The following is a 24186-nucleotide window of genomic DNA, read 5'->3' as shown; positions in this document are numbered from 1 at the left end:
GGGAGGAGACCACATACCAACAGAGGAGGCAGAGTGAGGTGGTGAGAGCCCACTAGGAACCAGCAGGGGCTCTGGGAACTATGAAGATCATGGGGAAGGAGATACAATGAAGCCACGTCTCACAAACCTGCACATCCCTTTTCCCATCTGTGAGCTTGTAGGAGATGCTGCCTGTGTGTGGAAGAGGATGATTTGCAGGCTCCCACATATGACATTTACATTAAAATTGTTTGCACTTGTCACACATGAAGCATCGAGCTAAGTCAGTAATTCCATTTGGTGGGCCAGGCAAGGAGAAGCAGGAAGGCCAGGTCTGCCCACCTATGGATGGTTCACCCAGTCCACTGCCAAGTGCTCAGGGCAAAGCCATAAACTTACTAAGAATATTTTCTTGGTAACCTAAATAATACAGGTTTGCTGAGGAAAAAATCTGCATGTTTACTGCTGATAAAACAAAAATGAATCCATACTAGACCTATCATTTTCTTCTTCTTTTTTTTTTTTTTTGAGACAGAGTCTTGCTCTTGTTGCTCAGGCTAGAGTGCAGTGGTGGGATCTTGGCTCACTGAAACCTCCGCCTCCCTGGTTCAAACAATTCTCCTGCCTCAGCCTCCCGAGTAGCTGGGATTATAAGTGGTCACCACCGTGCCTGGCTAATTTTTGTATTTTTAGTAGAGACGGGGTTTCACAATCTTGGCCCAGGCTGGTCTTGAACTCCTGACCTCGTGATCCACCCACCTCGGGCTCCCAAAGTGTTGAGATTACAGGTGTGAGCCACCGTGCCCAGCCGAGACCTACCATTTTTCTTAACTATAAGGCACGCCCCCAGTGGCAACACAGGTCCCTGCTGTCAGTGCCTGTCTGAACACCTGCTCTGGTACCTCCCCTCACCTGAGCAACTCCTGCTGAGGGCCACCCCAACTTTGCAAACCCTGCCACAAGCATCCTCACAAGGGTGGTTCTGAACACCTGTCCAGTTTTTCCAGTGGGACAAACCCCAAGATAGCTGCAGGTCAACAGTATGCATGTTTTTACTGCCAAATTGCCCTCTGGAAACACAACCCACCCCTTGCAGTGACTGAGTTTCCACACTGATGATTCACGAGAAAAGGCACTTGCTCAGATGTATACTGGCCATTTGCATCCTTTTTGCGACACTTTTCTACTGGCAAAAAGTATATATATATGGTCGGCTTTTTTTTTTTTTTTTTTTTTTTTTTTTTTTTTTTTTTTTTTTTTGAGATGGAGTCTCGCTCTGTCGCCCAGGCTGGAGTGCAGTGGCCGGATCTCAGCTCACTGCAAGCTCCGCCTCCCGGGTTTGCGCCATTCTCCTGCCTCAGCCTCCTGAGTAGCTGGGACTACAGGTGCCCGCCACCTCGCCCGGCTAGTTTTTTGTATTTTTTTAGTAGAGACGGGGTTTCACCGTGTTAGCCAGGATGGTCTCGATCTCCTGACCTCGTGATCCGCCCGTCTCGGCCTCCCAAAGTGCTGGGATTACAGGCTTGAGCCACCGCGCCCGGCCTGGTCGGCTTTTTAAACTCACTTCCAGTAGTAAGAAAAACTTTGAAAGCTCGGGGCTGACTGCATCTAACAAGCATCTCTAGTAATAAACTTAAGAACTCAGTGGAGATATCATTCTGGAATGAACTTTTAGTGGGTGCAGAAGCAGCTTTATGCCTAGCACACACTAGGCACCCGAGCTGCCAGTGAATTACTTTGTGTAATTTATTTAAACCACGATTACACAAGCTTTTTTTGTAAATGCAGTTCTGGCAAATAATCCTGTTTTAAAAGTGCCAAACGGAGAATTTGCTACAAAGCAATTCCGTGGACTAGGCTGTGGAGATAGGAGGCCAGTGAGATAGGAGAAGACACAGGGACAAATGACACCAGCCACATACCAGCTTGCTGGGAACCTTGGGTCCAGTGTACCAGTCTTGGTCCAGGCACAGAAAGATTACAGGACACACCAAGTGACTGGACACAAGTATTGGTAGAAGGACAGCATCACAGACAAGGAAACACGTCAGTGGGGTTTAAACCCCACTCACATGTGGAGTCAGCTAGAGAGGGCTTCCATGCAGCAGGACCAGCAAGTCCAAAGTGACTGAAGGGGACAAGTGTGATGGGCCAAGGGGAGGGGAGGCCTAAAGGCACTGGGGAAGCCTGGATCCCGGGATGGAGGGTACACAGAGTGAGGCCAAGGAATGCCATGCAGTTTGGTTTCTACAATTAGATTTCTCCTAGAAAGCAGCTCCAGAAACACACAGCTGATGCTGCACACCAAGCACATGCCAGGTGAGTGATGGCAGGCAGGGACGGGAGCAGCCCAGCCACAAGGACACAGGCCGCCAGAGGGCAGAGCCAAGCTGTCCCAAAAGAAAGCAGCCCCCATAAATTTTCCATTAAGTAATGACGTTCTGGAAATCTTGAAGCAATGCCCCTGAGGCAAGATGAGGCCAAGGACTTCTAGAACTTCTGGGCTGGGCCATGCTTGTCTCTTTCCAAAAAGACTTACAGCAAAGCCAAGGGATGAAAACTCATGTGTGCTCTGGGCCAGTGACCACTCTTCTTCACCTTCTCACCAGGCTTAGACAGGCCCTTGACCCAAGAAAGCTGAATTTTCTTTTTTTTTTTTTTGAAACAGGGTCTGTTGCCCAGGCAGTGCAGTGATACAATCTTGGCTCACTGCAACCTCTGCCTTCCGGGGTCAAATGATTCTCCCACCTCAGCCTCCCCAGTAGCTGGGATTACAGGCATGTACCACCATGGCTGGCTAATATTTGTACTTTTAGTAGAGATGGGTTTCACCATGTTGGCCAGGCTGGTCTCAAACTCCTGACCTCAGGTGATCCGCCCACCTCGGCCTCCCAAATTGCTGGGGTTGCAGGCGTGAACCACCACGCCCGGCCAGAAGCTGAATTTTCTGCTCACAAGAAAAAACGGTTTTCTACAGAAAACCTGACTCTTGAACCTTGCCTCATTTGGTGTTTTAAGTCATTGCAAAAGCCAAAACACCCTTCCCTAGCCAGCTCACAAGTGATGCACAGTAACAGTTAAATCCTCAAAAATGTAACACTGCTTCTGGCCTCATCCCCACTTTACAGATAGGGACACCAAGGCAGAGAGAAGTACGTGACCCAGGAGTGGGAAGACCAGGTCTAAGCAGATAGAGTGGCCCAAAACCTGGCATCTGATTCCTGGGTAGTTTAAGTTTGCCTCTGAACTAAGGAAATCCTCACTAGTGTGCTGCACACACACACACCAGAAGTGTCAAACACAGACGGTCGTGACACAGTGGCCGCCATCCTTAACACACGCCCAGGTCCCTGAGGAAAGAAACTGCTGGAGGTTGTCTGTTCGAATGTAAAGCTATGACATGTTCGACACGAGACAAACCTGGGAGCTACCAGTACCCCAAAGTTTCTTTAAGGAGGTTCTGAAGATAACAAATGAAAGTGACATCTGGCCGGGCGTGGTGGCTCACACCTTAATCCCAGCACTTCGGGAGGCCGAGAAGGGTGGATCACCTGAGGTCAGAAGTTGGAGACAAGCCTGGCCAACATGATGAAACCCCCATCTCTACTAAAAATACAAAAAATTAGCTGGGCATGGTGGCGGGCACCTGTAATCCCAACTACTCCAGAGGCCGAGGCCGGACAATTGCTTGAACCTGGGAGGCGGAAACTGCGGTGAGCCAAGATTGTGCCACTGTACTCCAGGCCTGGGCAACAAGAGTGAAACTCCGTCTCAAAAAAAGAAAAAGAAAGAAAAGAAAGTGACACCCATGGCCCCATAAGGGGGATCACCATAAGATGCCTGAGACTCCTGCAACCACTCTGGGCCTGTGCAGTACCTGCACTTCAAGGGACCATACTGACCCACTGCTATGCCCACAGCTTTCCCATGACCACAGGAAAATAAGACGCTTGGGAAACTTCAAGAGCCCACTCTTACGGCAATGACAAGAAACATGAGGAAAACCAACCACTTCTAGTCTGTTATAGGGCAAGAAAGAGAGGTAGAATGAGAACTCCTATGTGAGAGCCAGACGACTTTTCTAAGGCCCAGATTTGATGAGGTAAGCCTCCTTGGGCGAATTCTTCCCACAGCGGCTTCCCCCCACCCCCCACTGCCCCAGACCCCTAGCATCTAGGCTCCAACAACAAGTCAGCCACCCCTGTCACCTTCAGCCTTTGATCTGCTAGCCCTACTGCCAGACAGACGGAGGGACGCAGACAGAGGCTCACAGGTGCGTGCTCTCTCTCTCCCTCTCTGGCCCACAGCATCTGGTGCTTCCCTAATCTCCACCTAGTGAGTTCCACGGTCAGCCCATAGTGGGAACCCCTGGGAACTGAAGGCAGGCTCATCTTTATTTCACTTTTGTCTTCCCAGCACACAGGAGGTGTACCCCCTCAGTGACCACACCCAGATTGTCATCCTAGGGCTTCCAGCTCAATCTCAAAGCTCTGGAAAAGGAAAACAGTTCATGCTCTCACATGGGTAAGTGGAGACCACCAGACACAGTCACTCATTCAGGCAACAGGTCCTAACATGCCCTGCCCTAGCACTCAGTGGTTGACATGGCATTCTCCCAAGTGATTAGGCAATACGTGGGGTGAATACCGTGGAGGAGAAGGGTAGGGCTGCTCTGGCCATGGACGAGGCCAGGAATTTGCTCTGGCCATGGATGAAGAGAGGAATTTGCACTGACCCACGGGACAGGCGGCATCTCTGAAGAAGGGACAGAGAATGAGACCAGAGGGGGAGGAAGAGTGTGTGCTCTTCTGTGGTGGGGGTGAGGCAGGCATCAGCAAGAGAAGGCACACCTGGCATAGTTAACAGGAGAGAACATCTTCAAAGTTTTCCATTGAAAATATTTTAAAAATGCTGCTCCCTCTCCACTGTCATACTGACCTGTGGCCAAAAAGCAGGAGCCACCATTGACTATGTTAAGAGTTAGCTGAAGGTCAACGGAAAAGAAAAAAATTTCGCATATTGTTTCCAATCCAAAGAAGGCTACATAATCTTTTTTTTTTTTTTTTTTTTTGAGATGGAGTCTCGCTCTGTCGCCCAGGCTGGAGTGCAGTGGCCGGATCTCAGCTCACTGCAAGCTCTGACTCCCGGGTTTACACCATTCTCCTGCCTCAGCCTCCCGAGTAGCTGGGACTACAGCCGCCCACGCCCTCGCCCGGCTAGTTTTTTATATATTTTATTAGAGACGGGGTTTCACCGTATTAACCAGGATGGTCTCGATCTCCTGACCTCGTGATCCGCCCGTCTCGGCCTCCCAGATTACAGGCTTGAGCCACCGCGCCCGGCCGAAGGCTACATAATCAAACTGGATGTCCTACTTTTGTATCTACTTCCAACAGAAATCCTGTATCACGTTCCCAGTGTAGAAGAAAAGGATGAAGCAAGGTTAGACAATGCTGTAGTTCCCAAACTGAGTGCCCAGGTGCCCTGGGGATGTCATGGTAAACTCAGATGGCATTGCAGGAACTGTTAGCACAAGGTAGTTGATCATTTCAAACACCAGATTGCACTCTATTCCTTTCAACAATGTCACAGCCTGCAACACTTGATCAGTAAGTTGCTGTAATAAAAACCAAAGATCGCCCAGGCACAGTGGCTCACGCCTGTAATCCCAGCACTTTGGGAGGCCACGGGAGGTGGATCACCTGAAGTCAGGAATTTGAGACCAGCCTGGACAACACAGTGCAACCCTATCTCTCCCAGGAAAAAAAAAAGTACCCAGTCTTGGTGGTGTGCACCTGTGGTCCAAGCTACTCAGGAGGCTGAGGCAGGAGAATTACTTAAATTCAGGAGGTGGAAGTTGCAGTGAGCAGAGATGGCGCCACTATACTCCAGCCTGGGCGACAGAGCAAGACTCCATCTCCAAAAGAAAAAAAAAAAAAAAAGCAAAGGTCATATAAAAATCAACATGAACAGGAAAGCAGGTAGTGACATCCAATCTGGTTCTAAGGTTTGAAAACTTGTGCAGCACCCAACAGGCAGACACACCCTATTAGAAAGTAACTATGGGCCGGGCATGGTGGGTCACACCTGTAATTCCAGCACTCTGGGAGCATGAGGTGGGCGGATCACCTGAGGTCACGAGTTTGAGACCAGCCTGCCTAGCTGGTGAAACCCCATCTCTACTAAAAATACAAAAAAATCAGGTATGGTGGCACGCACCTGTAATCCCAGCTACTCCAGAGGCTGAGACAGGAGAATCACTTGAACCCAGGAGGCAGAAGTTGCAGTGAGCTGAGATTGTGCCACTGCACTCCAGCCTGGGCAACAGACCAAGACTCTGCCAAGGAAAAAAAAGGCAAAGTATGGTTATGTAAGGATAAAATATATATTATTATTTTTTTTTTCAGACAGCTACACAGTTGTTGAGACACTGGTACTTATTCTGCTGCTTGTGCTTAACTACCTAATAACATTGTTGGCTATTTCCTTTGGCCTGAGAGCATCACAGAAAAAAACTGAGACGTTTAAGGATGTTGTGAACCAAGAAAATCTGGGAACCTCTGGGTTAATGAGAATAAAAACGTAAAATTTCCCTCTAAATTCACAGACCTCTGATTCAGCATGCCTTTTTTTTTTTTTTTTTTTTTTTTTAAAAAAAAGACAGAGTTTTGCCCTTGTTGCCCAGGCTAGAGTGCAGTGGCGTGATCTCAACTCACTGTAACCTCTGCCTCCCGGGTTCTAGCAATTCTCAGGCCTCAGCCTCCTGAGTAGCTGGTATTACAGGCATGCGCCTCCACGCCTGGCTAATTTTGTATTTTTAGTAGAGATGGGGTTTCTTCATGTTGGTCGGGCTGGTCTCAAACTCCCGACCTCAGGTGATCCGCGTGCCTCGGCCTCCCCAAAGTGCTGGGATTACAGGCGTGAGCCACCACATCCGGCTAAGTATGCCTGTTTTCAAAGATGTTCTCTGCAATCATAATATTTAAGTGAATTTTGGGGAAATTTTAGGGATAGACAGTACTTAACTGTAATGAACACAACTGTAATGTTTTATAACTCTGAGCAGGAAACAAATTGTTTCCTTGGACTACCTTATTTACAATCTAGTCAATAGTTCAGACAAATCAAAATAGTTCAGACAAATCAAAAAAAAAATCAAAAAAGAAGTAGAAAAATAAAAAAAGATGTAGAAAACAAAAAATCCAAAACCAGTTCAGAAAGTTTGAACACTTTCTGCAATGATGTAGTTCCTACTTGCAAAGTGGATGGCAGCAAGCCCTCTTCACTGGCATCCTCCATCAAGCCATAGTTCTCTTCATCGCCTGCCCCAATTAGCTCCTATCCTTTGAAGGGGCTTTCAGGGTCTCCAGACGGACTTTGTTTTGAGCCCACTCATCACAAAGCGCCTGGCCCCAAGCAACCTGTTCCCAGACCACGAAAGGAGATTAGAAAGCAAAGCAAGATAGAGATAGATACAGACATGTAGGGCAGGCTTAGTTCTGGGACTCTAAAGGCAAGCCAGAGAGGAAAAGAGAAAGACCATAAACAACTGCCCAGAATCTGCTGATTGCTGGAGATTCAGTTCCAGTGCTGTCCATCACAAGTCACTGAGAAAACCAATGGGTTGGGACCAGCTATACTTTGTATTTATAGTTCTACCTGAAGTCCTGGCCTCCCAGCAGGCCCCCTGAAACCCAATAATCCTGCCTTCATTCTGTCTGGTCTGTTCAGACTCACCCCTCTCCTAAAGTGATGGAGCACACAGGCAGAAAGACGCCAGGGAAGGCAGTAGCAGTCGCCAAGACGATGGCTGGTTAACAGAAGGCTTTCTGATTCTCCCGTAAAACCACACTTAGCAGAGCTTTATGCAAACCATCATCACACCGACCTGCACTAGGGGCCTGGAAGAGCTCCACAGGAGGTACCTGCCACTTCCTGAGCTGATACTCTTATCCAGCACTTCATCTGTATTGGCTTAGTTATTCACACAGCAACCCTAAAAAGCAGGCTGCGACTTTATCACCTTCATCATCATCCCCATGGTGACAGAGGCAGAGTGTATGATGGCCCGGTTGGCTGGACGTCAGTTGGAGCAGCATGTGCTTCAAAGTCCTCTGCTCCGCAGCTGCCTCCACTCACCAAGCACACCGGCAACACCCACAAGGGGCAGAGGCCCAGTTACCCCACACGGGTCTTTGGCTTGGACAGCAGCACCACACTTTGCTGTACCCATCCGTGGCCTGCCTTCTCTGCAGAAGCAGCTGAGTGCCATGTGGCCCATAAGCTGGGTCTTAAGTCAGACTTCTAGCAGTAGTATTTCCAAAGAACTTCATCCTCCTAAACAAATCAGAGCCAAGACCTCTCCCTGCAGCACGTGGCCATCTGCTTACAATGAGACATACCCCGTGGCATAGGTGAAATGTAAAACGTACCACCCTACTGAAGCCATGAGGTGTGGGGGCAAAGGGAAGGGACACCAAGTTGTTATTTATGCTTCCCAAGCAGTAAGATGCCTGAGGGGACATGGCTTAAATTTGTTTTATTCCATACAGAGTGCTAGCCTACGCCAACTGACTACAGCCCCTCATGAAATCACAAGTTCACAGTCACACATACCCTTTAGGTAGAGGAGGTCACCTCTCCACCGCTCCAAGGCTCTTGTATAAACAATTATTTTCGGGGAATGCTAGATTCTGCCCGGGGACAAAAACAAGGGGACGAGGGACCCTGACTGGTAAAAACCTGGTAATTTCTCAATATGATTCAATTTACAGCAATTTACATCTTATCTTGTCCTAGAAACATCTTTGCTAAAATGCTGGTTACACAACATCAGTATCAGAAGGTCTATTCCCCTCCTAGGTGCTACAGTGGCGGCTACTTCAAATTCATGACAGCGGCCTGTTTAATTGTGCAATCTGTGTCAGTGGGGAAGCACAAACAGGATTACTTTTCCATCTGACTGGCTCAGGCAGCTGGTGAGAACTGCGCTCGTGTCATCAGCCAGACTGCGCCACCTGGAGCCGGGCCAGTGGCCATGAGCCGAGGCAGCTCTTAGAAGCCTTAATCCTCCTTCATGTAGCATGTATACACCCCACCCCCCACCCCTTGGACCAGTCGAGTGATGGGGCCCCATTACCTCTTGATTCTGCAGTACCTCAGACCCTGCAGCTTGCCTTGAATCAGACAAGCCAAGGCAGAGATATACTGGCCTTCCTGCTAGGGGAGAGTGTGAGCCACACTCACGCTCTCTGTTCTCCACTGGAGGGGACACCCGCACACAAGGATCTTGCAGCCAGGAGGACCAGGAAACCGGGCAGGCCACAATCTCATCAACCAGAATTCCAGTCTCTCTGCTTTTGAACCTCATCAGCAGGTTAATTAAACTAGTAGCACTGAAAATGCTGCAGCATCTTTTCCCTGCAAAAGGTGCCAGCAGCTGAAGGGACAAGTGGCTCAGGTACAGTGAAAGGTTCCATTGTTACATGTGGGTTACATCATGTTGCTGATGGGTAAATCTGGGCGGATAGATTCATGAATGTAAAATGTTCCTGTGAGAAGCATGTAGCAAAAACAAAACAAAACTTTGACACAGACAAGATCAAAACTGTTGCGCTGGCCGGGCGCAGGGGCCCACGTCTATAATCCCAGCACTTTGGGAGGCCGATGCGGGTGGATTGCCTGAGCTCAGGAGTTCGAGACCAGACTGGGCAACACGGTGAAACCCCATCTCTACTAATATTAGCCGGGCATGGAGGCATGCACCTGTAGTCCCAGCTACTCAGGAGGCTGAGGCAGGAGAATTGCCTGAACCCAGGAGGCAGAGGTTGCAGTGAGCCCAGATCGCGCCACTGCACTCCAGCCTGGGCAACAGAGCAAGACTCCATCTTCAAAACCAACCAACCAAAAACTGTTGGGTTAATAAAATGTATTCTAGCAGGGGCAGGCTAGGCTAACTTTTCCAATAAAGGGCCAGATGTGCAGGACAAACAGACGGTTAAAATATTCCATTCTGCCATCATCATAACATGAAAGTAGCCACAAATAATACTGAAACAAATGAGCCTCACAGTGTGCCAATAAAACTGGCCTGCAGGCCACAGTTTGCAGCCCATTCCATAGATTTCTAGACTTTGTGAAGGTGAGGATATATGATGTTACATTAGAAATGCAGGATGCAAAATTACAGATGAAATTAGGTAACAATGCCAGGTGGGTGGCACAAAGACCCACAGAATGAAGCCAGAGGTGGTGGCAGGTGTGTGGATGACAACACCTACTTACACTGAAAACCAATCAACCACTCGGCACACATGTAAAAACTACTCAGCCTCTATGCAATCTATCCCCTTTCACAAGCCCCTACTGGCCTCTTGGTGTCTGTCCACTTCTACTTGGTGAGCTGGCCCTTCAGGCACTACACCTGGCCAAATTACAGGCTGAAAGATTATGACAGAAATGTCATTAATTCAGGCTATGCATTCTCACTGACTCAGCTGTGCCCTTCACAGCTAAGAGTGGCATTTTCTCCTTGTTCCCTCTTTTAAAGCCATTATCCCATCTTCTTTACCTGTTTTCACTTTACACCTTTTCAGCTATTCATCTTTTTCAACAGAGCTGGTGTGGGGTATGTGGCACTGAGATTCATCTGCACCATAATATGAAACACAGCTGGATGTGCTCACACACAGAGTCCCAAGCTCTTAGGAGGCTGAGGCGGAAGCACTGCTTGAGCTCAGCAAGGCTGCAGCAGAAAGCTATGATCATGCCACTGCACTCCAACCTAGGCAACAGAATAAGACTCTGTCTTTGAATTTATGGATTAAAAGCCTGCTTTGAGAGAGACTCCAAGATGGCCAGAGAGCAATGCAGATCACAACGTGGGGGCTGGCAGTGAGCTGGGCACTTCGCTCTGCTTAAGAGGAGTGTTTCCTAGGAGGAAGATAACACAGGGGACACAATGGAGAATGAAAGACTACAAAGGCAGCAAGCGTGGGAGAGGAAATTCACTTCTTAGAGGGCACAAATAATTAAAATGAGAAAAAAGTTAAAGAGTGAAAAACAGGTTTAGTCAAACTCAGCTGATAATACAATCTTGGGCGTCCCCTGGTGTCGATCAGAAAATTTCTCCGGATGACATCACACCGGTCTTTTGCAATTTTCCCATTGCAAACAAAAGTATAAAAACTAAGCTCATAATCCTCATTTAAATTTAAAACTATAAAAACTTCCTATATACCAAACACCAGGGAAACATGTTATGCCAACTTCCATGTGAGTGGTCAAGATCATGCCCTTTGGGAATTTGGGAAGCCAAGAGGGAGATGAGTGAAACGCAAACGACAATCTGCATGGTTCATGACCACATTGCCTGTGGCCGTAATGTTCCAAACACACCAGCTTAACACACAGTCCTGTTACGTGCAAGTGGAAATAACACTGAACTCCTGAAACAGATCCACAAGTGGGAAAGGTGACATTCCAATCAACTGCTCTAATTTCACCCACTGGGAAGCAGTCGGGGTGAGTAAGCAAGAGTATATCATGCCTCTAAGTTTCTTCTCAAAGCAGCAGAGCAGTGGCTGACTTAAGGTGTCCCTGGAACCTGCCTACACTCACTGCGGATACAAAAAGGAACAGGGCTGGCCCAAGTGCTTCTAGAGACACCATGACCTAACACCCCCAGCAACATTTTAGCCATGACTACCAAGAGCCCTTGCTGGGTGGGAAAGCCAAACTAGACCTCTGACGGCCACAAGGAGATGAAGCCAGGAACAGACATATGCATGAAAGGCAACAGCACACACTGACTCAGGATCCAGAGATACCGGACCCTGGGTACCTCGGTGAGGAGCTGACGTTAATGGGATGATCTTTTCTTCAACGATATTACCCTGGGCACTTCATCGTGATTTTATCTGGAAAAGACGTTACACCAGTCAGTATCCAGACTCTCTCAAGAAATGGCTTTAGACAAGATGACTTTTCTTCTCATCTTGCCCTCACCACTCATCAGGTACAGAATCCAATCTATGGGGATTAGGAGGAGGAACGGCATCACTTTTCTTGAAGAAAAGGGAACACAGAATGTGACGGTAAATTAATGTCAGAGCTTCCAAAGTCCCTGGTTGACAAAGCAGGAACTGAAGACTGTGACCAGTCAGTGAGAGCTGACAGTGTCTCAAGTGCTGGATTTATATCTGATACACACCCCCAAAGGTACACAGAAGGCCATTCCTACACCTTTACAGAAGACTTCGATGGTCAATGCCATCCTAGGGAAATAGTCAAGGGGTTCCCACCTTCCAGGCAACGTTAAATTCACTTTCAGGCTTCTCTTCCCTCAGGTAAAAGCAAGTCACCCAGATAACTCATTCCACGCACTGCTAGGAGGCCCTCCATACACATTCAGTGTCTACTTCTGTCCAGACAATTGAACAGAATCTGCCGAAGAGGGATGCTTGGAAGTAAATAGCTGTCACTCACTCATCTCAGTAACTTTCAAAATGTAAAGGTGCAGAATGAAATGAAACCCACACCATTTCAGATGACAACAGCTAAGGAAGCAAAAAACTTGGTAGGCATCTATCACTTTGTGAGCACCACATTAGTTTGCCCTTAATTCCACCTAACTTCCACAAAGTAAATAACCCACAGAAGTCAAGTAGCCCAACTATCACACTGACAGGTGCATGGAGGTACTGGAGAGAAAAGACACACAGCGTGCCTCATCTCCTCACTGCGCGCACCCTTCCTCCTGTCTCCAGCCCTTGCAGGAAGCAGCCACTCACAGAGCAGCCCTAGGTGCTGTGCCCCAAGGTAGCCTCAGATGCAGCCAAGCTGGCATCTTGCAGACTCAAGAGTCCACCATACAATCTAAGTTTACTCCCCTGCAGATGTGGCCAGCTTGTCCTTTGAGTCCACTGAGGAGTAACAGCCACTTAACTGGTAAGGAACTTTCAGACCAACAGAAACCAAAACCCAGGGCAGCGACTATCACACTCGTATGGAACCTGTGGCACTCCCTAGGAACGCCTCATCACCTTTCTACTAAAAATCTGATTAAGTTCAGGAATTCACGTCCAGCCTGAGCAACACGGCAAAACCATGTCTCTACCAAAAATACAAAAGATTAGCCAGGCGTGGTGGTGCACGCCTGTGGTCCCAGCTACTCTGGAGGCTGAGGAGGGAGCATCACTTAAGCCTGGGAGGCAGAGGATGCTGGGAGCCAGAATCATGCCACTGCTCTCCAATTTGGGTGACAGAGTGAGACCTCGTCAAAAAACAAAAAAAAAGGAAAAAAAAATCTAAGGATGTAGAAATGAGGTGCATTACACACAAAGCTTTTGACTAGGGTCCAAATACAGAATGAAAAAATATAAAAAGTGCACATCCCTGAGTAGAAAAGAGATGGCAAGATAACACATCTTTGGCTAATTTTTATTACTATTTTTTACATTTGTTTTTCGAACTCCCTGAAATACCATGAACAGAGTTATCAATCAGGAACTAAGGGGAAAAATACTTTAAAAGGACTTAAATGCCGGGGTGGGTGGGGGCACGAAGCACAGCAGGAGAGACACCTGGCTCAGTTAGGATGGTACCCACTCTGAATTTAATAACTGCTTCAGGAGGCGTGTGTGGGGAGAGCCAGAGAGCAACATGCTGGCAGGATGAGGCCCACGGGCCTTCCCTAGCTCCCTAAGTCATTCCCAGGTTCTCCCAGATGCCATGCTAGGCTTGTCTCATCCAGGGAGGGAGCCACATCAAGGAGGTGCCCCATTACCCTCTCCTAAGTCCCAATGCCCTCCCACCAATTCTTCCCATGCCTCTGTCCTATGGACCCAAGGCCAAAAGCCAGACAGACGGGGATAAAGGTATCTTCCGGTATCCAGTAACACACATCAGTCCAGTCGCCTCCACCCCGTGCAGGTAAGAAAAGCAGCAGAGCACCCCCCCTGCGCTAGCCTAACACGGAGGAGCCAACACAGCGCTGCAGCAAGACCATAATCAGGCACTGTGGTACTCACAGGCTGAAGGCCTAATAGCACAGAAGATGAGAAAGAGACTTCAGCAGCAGAGACAGGGTAACAGGGACATCAGGTGGAGGGCATGGGAGAGGAAGGTGGCCACTGCATGGAGGAAGTGAAACTCCATACCTGCACATCTGCGCATGTCCAACAGAAAACTAATGTGGCTACTCATGCCATTTTAAATTTCCTAGGAGCCATAACAGAGAAAGCAGGTATGCTTACCCAAAATATCCAAAATACCATTTCAACATGTAAACGTGTGACCTTTTTTTCCTTACTAAACCTGGGAAATCTAAGCGTACATGCCCCACAGTCATAGCACAATTCAGGTGCTAAATTTTCACCCAAAATATATGATCTGTATTTAGAATCCATGAAACTTGCAGCTGAAAAAGTAGATTCATATACCCAAGGTGTCCCCAACATATCTGGATGTTTTTCAATAACTAAACTGAGCATCAGCTTTGAAAATTAATTAGGATTTGATTAAAGTAAAAATTCATTTTCTTGGTAGCACTAGCCACATTTTTTGATGCTCAAGAGCCACATGGGGTTAGTGCTGACCTCACTGTGAAAATCTAAAAGGTTTCACTGGCTAGGAGGCCAAGGGCAGGCATTTTAGGAACTCCGCTCTGGGGCCACAGGGATGGCGAATACTACACATTCAGGCTGGTTAGACCCCAGTTTCCACACCTACCACTTTTATCACCCACAGATCCACCTGAGCTTTAAATCAACCTGCTCAACTAAAATATATCTGTTTAAAAGAAAACATTAACATAGCATTAGTATTAACACATCACCTGTGATGCGTGAACCTGTGTGAATGGGGGAAACATATGGGAAATCTCAACACGGGATACAATCATTGTTGAGGTTCCTGTATGCAAAAAAATGTTTATGTGGTTTTAGAGGACAATGCCTTTATTCTTTTTTTAAAGACACAGTAAAAACTTTAATCATCTTATTTTTATTACGGTAAAATATATGTAACATAAAATTTACCATTTTAACCATTTTTTACTGCATAGTTTGGTGACATTCAGTACATTTATGCTACTATGCAACCATTATCCAGCTACAGAACTTTTAAATTTATGTATTTATTTTTTTTAAAAATGGGGTCTTGCTACGTTGCTCAGGCTGGTCTCAAACTCCTGGGCTCAAGCAATCTTCCTGTCTCAGCCTTCCAAAGTGCCGGGACTACAGATGAGCCACCACAACTGGGCGTTTCAGAATTCTTTCACCTTGCAAAACAAACTCTGTACTCCACATATCCATTAAACACTAACTCCCAATCCCTTCCTCCGGCAACCACCATTCTACTTTGTCTCTATGAAAGTGACTCCCATAACGTACCTAGCATGACTGAAATCACAAAGTATTTGTCCTTCTGTGGTTGTCATATTTCACTGGGCATAATGTCTTCTAGGTTCATCCATATTGTAGCACCTCTGAATTTCTTTTTTTTTTTTTTTTTTTGAGACAGTCTCCCTTTGTCGCCCAGGCTGGAGTGCAGTGGTACCATCTAGGCTCACTGCAACCTCCACCTCTCGGGTTCGGCTATTCTCATGCCTCAGTCTCGTGAGTAGCTGGGACTACAGACACATGCCAGCACGTCTGGCTAATTTCTGTATTTTTAGTAGGGACAAGGTTTCACCAAGTTGGTCAGGCTGATCTCGAACTCCCGACTTAGGTGATCCGCCCACCTCGGCCTCCCAAGCTGCTGGGATTACAGATATGAACCACCACACCCTGCCTGAATTTCATTCCTTTTTAAGGCTGATTAATACTTCACATTTTGCCTATCTATCCATCCATCAATGGACACAGGTTGCTTCTATAACACCTTTTGGCTACTGTGTACAGGGCTGCTATGAACATGGGCATACAAATATATGTTCCAGTCCCCGCTTTCAAAGAGAATGCCCTTAAGAGATGTTTGCTGAAGTACACAGAGGTAATATCACATCTGCAAATTACTTTAAAAGGATTTATGGGGCGCTGGGAAGGATCGCTTGAAGCCAGGAGTTTCAGGCTGCAGTGAGCTATGATCTGCCCTCCAGACTGGGTGACAGAGCAAGACCAAGTCTCAAAAAATAATAAAAATAAATAGAAAGAGAGGAGTGAAACACAAGATATAGTTATAAACTTGGACAATCACCCACCAAAAATCAGCTCCTTCCCAGAAGCTGTTTACGAGGCACAAGCAGAATTTGCCCGAACTACAGACGCTGCCCTAAGCCCAACCACACCCTCAGCTGGCTTCTCCCGCTGGTGTGCAGAGCACAGAACAGCTTCACAGTCTTCCCTTGTTTTTACCAAAACAGCTGAGCAGCTGGTGCTACACAGGCCGGTGCGCTGCCCAGCAGACACACAGGGCTGCTACAGGGAGGAAGTCAACGCCTGAGGTGGCCACTAAGCCCAGTGGCGGGTGCCTGCCCCAGCAGATGGAGGAGGGCTGAGTTCTAAGCACACTACTCTGTGAATGGCATGAATGAGCTCTTTCACTGGCACCAGAGAGAACACGCAACAGTACCATCTGCTGAGGGGAGGGAAAGTTCAGAGGAGCAGGCACCGACTCCTCAGCCTTTCACAGCCACTAGGCCTCCACTGTGTCAAGGTGGCTGTAACAGGCAAGCCCCCTCCTCCGCCCTGAACATGAGTGCTAAACAAAGTCAGCTACAGTTTCTTGGTCCATAACAACCCAGGGAAAGCAAACTGCAGAACCACATTAGAAATGCTTCACGTCTCCTACCTCAAAATACCTTTGTTCAGCAACCCCACTCCCTGACCCAGATCCCATAGTTTGTTTTCTGGGTTCTGACAACCAGTGCCCCGAGCCAGAGGCCAGGCCCCAAAGAGACAACCTAGGCAGGCTTGAGATGTTTCTCCCATGACCTTTCCAACTGATTCCAGTAGAAAGCTAGACTCCTTAGCTACTTAAAATCAGAAAATAGCCAGGTGTGGTGGCTCACGCCTGTAATCCCAGCACTTTGGGAGGCCAAGGCGGGTCGATCACCTGAGGTCAGGAGTTCGGGACCAGCCTGACCACATGGAGAAATCCTGTCTCTACTAAAAATACAAAATTGGCCGGGCGTGCACATGCCTGTAATCCCAGCTACTAGGGAGGCTGAGGCAGGAGGATCGCTTGAACCCTGGAGGCGGAGGTTGCGGTAAGCCAAGATCACGCCATCGCACTCCAGCCTGGGAAACAAGGGCGAAACTTCGTCTTAAAAAAAATAATAATAATAAAATAAATCAGAAAATAGGTATTACTTCCCCACTCAAAACCACCCTCAAGGTAGCGGTTCGTGCAAAAGTAACTGCTGTTTTTTGTTGTTGTTAAGACCAAAACCGCAATTACTTCTGCACCATCCTAATAGATCTGATGAAACCAGGAGAATGGAAGCTAGGAAAGGTGTGGCTCACAAGCAATGGGAGAAGTGTGCTTTTAAGGACAATGGAGTGCCCAGCCTCTGGGTTCTGCCCATGGAGCACCACCCACAGCCAGGTCCCTGCCTGTACAGACAGGAAGGAAAACGGGGCCACTTCACAGGGTGCTACAGGCCTCTCAGAAAGGGGCTCAGGTAAGGGAAGGCTTTCCAACGAAGCAGCCTGAAGGGCAAGGAGTAATTCGCATTTTTGTTTTAGTTCTTGGAGAGGTTTGGTTTCAAGGCAGACAGACACATTAAAAACCGTAAAACTGCCTTAGGCTTAAGGGTGGGGCAGGGGGTCACACAAACCCCTAATGACAGAGGTGTGTGTACTTCTGAAACCCAGAAAATGACATTCCTAAGGGCTTTACTGCGGATTCATTGGGGATTAAAAAGAAGCTCCCATCGAGGCCCCCTCCTGCTCGAATGACATTTAACACCAAGAGTAAGCTGACTGATGTGGATTATTAGAAGTGTATTCAAAGTCAATGTTAAAAAGTACCAGACCATTTCAATTCTCTTCAAAACGCAGCACTGACTTATAATGGAATTTTCGATGTGCCTCCACTAATCCTGTTACCACGTTAGAACACAGAAATAGAATTTGTTCCCTTGGCGTTCACTGGTTGCTATAGAAATAGCATCAAAATGCATTATACTTTCAGGTGAAGAAATGCATCATGGATGCTGAAAAAGGAAAACTGTCATCAAATCCAGTACAAACTCAAATCACTCCTTTAATAATAAATGGGTGCAAGTATACACCCAGAATACCACCCAAACAGACGTGTTCCAGCCCTAGGGAAGCAATTTCATTCATTTCAACATACAGAACAACCACCCACAGAAAGATGCTCTAGGCAAACAGCTAATCTGGCCAGGCTGGGACTCCGCCTCAGATGGTAGAGCTCACAACACATACACCCGTTTCTCACTCTAAGCCTGCAGTTTACATGTTTCCATTGTGTTCCATTCTCATACCCATATGTATGAAAACCTAAGTGTAGCCCCATCTTCCCCCATAAACACAGGCTCCCTCATGAGTTGGGTTTGCTATCTCTAGGGGATGATACACAGGCTATCCTAAATTTGATTTCAACCCAAGGAAACATTTGAAAGGTTTAATAAGCGTTCTTCATAAATGAAAAAAGAAAAAAAGTCTATTACATTAAAGAGGCAGATGGTATTTTTTTTTTACTGGTCCCAGATGGAAAGAAGTGGATATCATGGCACTTCAGACCCTGCAAAACTCCTAAGTCAACGGGTTATGGTAACTGTAACCTGACCACTGCTTATCACCCAGCACACCACCACCCCCATCCTGTTCCTAAAATATGTCTACTGGGCCTGCTCCTGAATTGCTATGCCCGGCTCCTGGAGTGGGCCTATAAGGAGATGGTGTTAAGGTAAAGAACAGACTGCAAATCAGTTCCTGGTTGAGGCTAGCCAAGCAGCAGGTGCCTGGGGATGACTCAGTATCTCCATCATTTGAAGTGTTCCTGGTTTAGGTGAAAATACTGGGAGTTCTGACTCATCCTACTACATATCTTGGGAGACTGTGGGCTCAGGAGATTCAACACAAAGACAACTGCCCTCGTGGGTTCACAGGGACAGATAGACAATCAAGAATGAAAATAACAACTAAAATTAGGAGATGGTAAACCCTACAGAAAAAAGAAGTGTAGGCAGCAGATGGGATGGCACTTTTAAAATTCCTACTCCTAATGACTTTCACAAGTGAGGCTCTGTGGTTCCTAATCTCTTCTCATTGCCTCCATATTATGCATTAAACAGGGTAACAGGCCGGGCGCGGTGGCTCACATCAGTAATTTCAGCACTTTGGGAGGCCAAGACAGCCGGATCACGAGGTTGGGAGATCGAGACCACCCTGGCTAACATGGTGAAACCCCGTCTCTACTAAAAATACAAAAATTAGCCGGGTGTGGTGGCGGGTGCCTGTAGTCCCGGCTAATCGGGAGGCTGAGGCAGGAGAATGGCGCGAACCCGGGAGGCAGAGCTTGCAGTGAGTGGAGATCGCGCCACTGCCCTCCAGCCTGGGCGACAGAGCGAGACTCTGTCTCAAAAAAAAAAAAAAAAAAAAAAACCCAGGGTAACAGTCCACCTAAACAATACACTTTCTCCACTGGAACATATCATTTATGTGCAAATTGCTCTAAGGCTGGTTCCCCTGATACATAACTATTTTGAACACAGGGGCTTGTGGCTTACTTAAAACCACAGCTTTCATTTGGTGATAGCATCTTTATACTATCATCTTTAAAGATAATGAAAAAGGAGTGAATATGACTTTGAGAATTAATGTACATATATAAAAGAGCAGCTTATCAAGCAATCCCATACGACTTCAGTGGTTTGCACGCCGTACTACTTTGCCTAGACATTGATTATAATAAGCTTATGTGTATTTTCCTGAGTCAAACGAAGGTTCAGTCATCCTTGACTCTACCCTTCAGGCACGTTATGATGTCAGCAACTCCTAGGTTTACACTGTTACAGCCAGAAGGATGGCAATTCCTTCCAGTTATTTTGCTAGGTAGTGACAAAATGATCCCCTAAATAAACTGAAAGCAGTGCTGAATGACAGCCACTCAGCTAATCAAAGCCACATTTTTCATTTTACAAGTATGTTCCACCTTTAATTGGGAAACCAAGCCAAAAGGAGACCCCTTAGTTATCACAACATGCCACCATACTTAATGATCCCACCCTGGTCTTCTCTGTATCCTGGACTTCTCGGAAGTTACACAGCTCTCATAGGCCAAAGGCAAAAGAGCTTCATTTCACAGCCATCTGGAGGTGTCTTCATGACACTCAGTTATGGCTGCAGACTCAGATGACTTATCTACACCCCAAAGGGTCTGTCTCTGCTGCTGGAAATGCTGGACTCAGAAGCCCTTGGCACTAATTTGGACCACACAATGGACCATGGGGAAAACTGCCTGCCTAATAGGACATCGTGAGCAAAAGAGAACACACCTGTAGATGTTTCTTTGAAAAGCCTGAAACATCCCCAAACTAAAAGTCTAGTTTTGGGTTTCACAATTTCGGATGTGAAAGGATTGCAGCAATGCAAGGAGGGTAACTCTGCTCACTGCTGTTAGTTAATGTCCTACTAACTCCTCGTGGAGTTAAGTGCCCCTGAAACGGTGCTTCCTGCCAGATCACACCAAGTGCACACCTGGGCGTCCCCACAACAGCTGACTACTGTCAATGCCAAAAGTTCAAGGAGGCCAATGGCAGCACCACTCAAAAGAGGAGTGATATCCAGGCTGGAGAAAAAAAAAGAGGAATAAGCTCATCTTTAACTCAAAAAAAGATTAGCTGAACCTCAGGTGCCAATGTAAAAACTGAAGCTAAAAAACAAGCCTGAAACCATACAGTTTCACTTATTAAAGACACTAGAGTGGTTGTTTTAATGGCTCCTGGCTACCTGAGCCCAAATCAGAAGTCCCAGGACGGTGACACCAGATAGACCCAGGAGGGTGGCATCGGGTAAGGCCACCACAAAGCCCACACCACTGAACAGGCAGGCTTATCTCAGTTTCCAGGACACCAGCTCATAAGCAGTCCATTAAAAGGAGAGTAGCAATTAAAGGCACAAGACAGGAAGCAACAGCTGGTAACTCGATAGCAGGAAAGCAGACAGCTATGTCCTCTTGCCAAAAGAAAAATCAGCCAAAAACTTAACTGCCATGGCAGAGTGTAAGGGCTTTAGCCAACCCGTGCAGGCACCACTTGTGACAGTCTCTGGTGGATATGACTGATAGTAAGGAGTCCCCAAGCTAGCAACCCGGAAGGGGTAAAGCACACCTATGTTTTAAATGTTTATTGTAAAATACACAGAATGTAAAATCTGCCAATTTAACCATTTTTAGGTGTACAATTCAGTGGCATTAAGTACATTTACACTGTTCTGCAATCATCATCACTATCCTCCTCTGGCACTTTTTCATCATTCCAAACAGAAACTCTACCCACTAAACGGTAACTCCTTAATTCTGCTCGTGGTAACCACTACTTTTTGTCTATGTATTTGACTATTTTTAGTATCTCATGTAAGCTGAATCACAATATCTGCCCTTTTGTGTCTGGCTTCTTTCTCTTAGCATAATGTCTTAAGATTCATCCAAGTTGTAGCATGTGATATTGTGAAATACATATTTGGTCTTCACTGTTTCCTGGCATACAAGTCCTTAGAATCCCCAAAATTGCTAAGTGTCTTTTTGTATGCTAATGAGTAGACTGAGGGCTGCGGGCTCCTGGATAGCACAACCGGGAACAATTAAGAAATGGAGTACCATGCTAGGACATACCTTGAGTCTGAGTTTTTCGCAAATGTAACAATTTGCTCATACTCTAAAACTTAACATTTCTGTGTTGAGTAAAACACAAATGCCAAGGCAAAATGTTCTTGTTCCCTTACATTTCTGCAGCTGTAACTGATAAAGGTCTGGACATGCAGTTCACGGCAGAGGAGAGAGACTGTGGCTGCTCTGGACACATCTGGAGGACAGGCACCCAGCCCTCACGGCGCTTTCTGCCAGCTAGGTGGTAACACCTCATGTGAAGATTTCCTGGACCCATTTGCTTTCTCTCCACTCCAAAAGGGGATGAGAAGAGGAATGTTGATGTAAGTGATTTTTGCAGCAAGCACTGAACGCAAGCGAAACTTGGTTATCTTGCCACCTGGAAGGTTAGGTGTGGGAGGATGACACTAAAAGAACTGGCCCAGAAATCCAGGGCTAATTTTGTTCCCCTTTCCCACTGTTTTTGCAGAAATCTCAATATACCACAGGCAGCCAACAGTTCAGGAGAGGAACGTACTCCAAATGTTCATCGAGCCAATTCCTGGGACTTCTCTGCCAGGTTCCCAGGGAAGAATGTTGTAAATGATGGCTGGGTGCCATGGCTAATTCAAAATGAACAGAATCACTGATCTCCTCAGAGCCTGAGTCCCTAGGGCCTGGCTGACATCCAAGGTGCCTGGGATACAAAGAGCCAGTGAGGGGTATCTGGAGTCCTGTGCGGTGAAGTAGCAGGCAGTCAAGGATACTGAAAGGTGTGTAGGCTGTCCCAGGCCCCACGCCCAGAAGGCCATTCAGAGACCAAAGAACATGACCAGCTCCCAAACGAAGATAAAAACTATGGTTCAGCTATGAATGGTTTCCCTGTCTAAACACTCAACACCATACTACTGCTTTGTGCTGTTTACAATTTCCTAGCCTGCTATTAAATAAGAGGTTCCAAAGGGGGACAAGAGCCCAGAGAACAAACCATATTGTTGAAGTTGAACCTCTGCCCATCCCAGAAAACCAGCTTGCTAGAGAAGGCTGTGCCATGTCCCACTGCAGCCTGGGGGTGCCATGGTGTTATGTCTGGTGTCTATGCAGACTGTATGCCTAGCACCTCGGGGCACTGGACATCTGACAAGAGCCCAGGGACTAAAGACAGGTCCCGCCATCTCTCTCACGAATGCACTTGCTGTTGCTAGCTCATGTGCCCTCCTGACCCTCGATTTCTTCTATCAATACACTAGGCTTTCATTGCCGGGAATACCTTGTCCTCCAAGGCACCGTCTGACTAAAACCTTTCCTTCAAAAGGCTTTGCTTGTGTCCTCCACTTTTGCCAATTTCAAGCCTGCCTCCGGTGGCCTTCTCAACTGTTCCTGTGGCCAGAATTTGTCTTATCACAATCACAGGGTCTACTTAATGCTGAGAAACTAGATGCTTTCCCCCTACATCTGGAACAAGGCAAGCATATTCTTTCCTACCACTCCTTTTCAATCGTACTTCAAGTCCAAACTAATGTAATAAGACAAGAAAAGGAAATGAGAGGGGCACAGATTGGGAAGGAAGAAATAGAACTGTCTTTGTGGATGTTGCGCACGGTGGTTCACGCCTGTAATCCCAGTATTTTGGAAGGCCAAGGCAGGTGGATCAACTGAGGTCAGGAGTTCAAAACCAGCCTGGCAAACACGGTGAAACTCTGTCTCTACTAAAAACACAAAAATTAGCTAGGCATGGTGGCACATGCCTGTAATCCCAGCTATTTGGAAGGCTGAGGCAGGAGAATCGCTTGAACCTGAGAACTGGAGGTTGCAGTGAACTGAGATCGTGCCATTGCACTCCAGCATGGGCAACAAGGGCAAACTAAGTCTCCAAAAAAAATTGTCTTTGTTCACAGATATGATTGTTTAGGTAAACAACTCTGGCCAGGCACATCACAAGGCCAGGAGATCAAGACCATCCTGGCCAACACAGTGAAACCCCGTCTTTACTAAAAATACAAAAATTAGCTGGGCGTGGTGGCGCACGCCTGTAGTCCCAGCTACTAAGGAGGCTGAGGCAGGAGAATCGCTTGAACCCGGGAGAGAGAGGCTGCAGGGGGCCCGAGATCGTGCCACTGCCCTCCAGCCTGTCGACAGAGCAAGACTCCATCTCAAAGAAAAAAAAAAAAGAATCCCGAACACTCCTGGATAAGAAAAAAGGCTGCAGGATACAAAAACATCAATTGCTTCCTTTTTTTTTTTTTTTGAGACGGAGTCTCGCTCTGTCGCCCAGGCTGGAGTGCAGTGGTCGATCTCAGCTCACTGCAAGCTCCGCCTCCTGGGTTTACGCCATTCTCCTGCCTCAGCCTCCCGAGTAGCTGGGACTACAGGCGCCCGCCACCTCACCCGACTAGATTTTTGTATTCTTTAGTAGAGACGGGGTTTCAC

General features: G+C 47.1%; 1 protein-coding gene across 3 annotated transcripts in view; it reads right to left on the bottom strand.

Moving 5' to 3' along the window:
* The window catches only part of BRD4 (bromodomain containing 4), a 98591-nt gene that overhangs the window by 36452 nt on the left and 37953 nt on the right, over window positions 1-24186 (bottom strand). Inside the window, exon 1 of one of the 3 annotated variants that reach the window (XM_050769448.1) lies at window positions 6199-9080. The exons of 1 other annotated variant lie outside the window; for it this stretch is intronic. The gene's annotated coding sequence lies outside the window, so the exon portion shown is untranslated. Of the gene's footprint in view, window positions 1-6198; window positions 9081-24186 lie in introns of those variants that run through there. One more of the 3 variants, XM_050769450.1, reaches the window with a different exon arrangement.

The sequence above is a fragment of the Macaca thibetana genome, chromosome 19, assembly GCF_024542745.1.
Source record: "Macaca thibetana thibetana isolate TM-01 chromosome 19, ASM2454274v1, whole genome shotgun sequence".
Classification (NCBI taxonomy): Eukaryota; Metazoa; Chordata; class Mammalia; order Primates; family Cercopithecidae; genus Macaca; species Macaca thibetana.
This window is presented reverse-complemented; position numbering and strand designations above follow the sequence as displayed.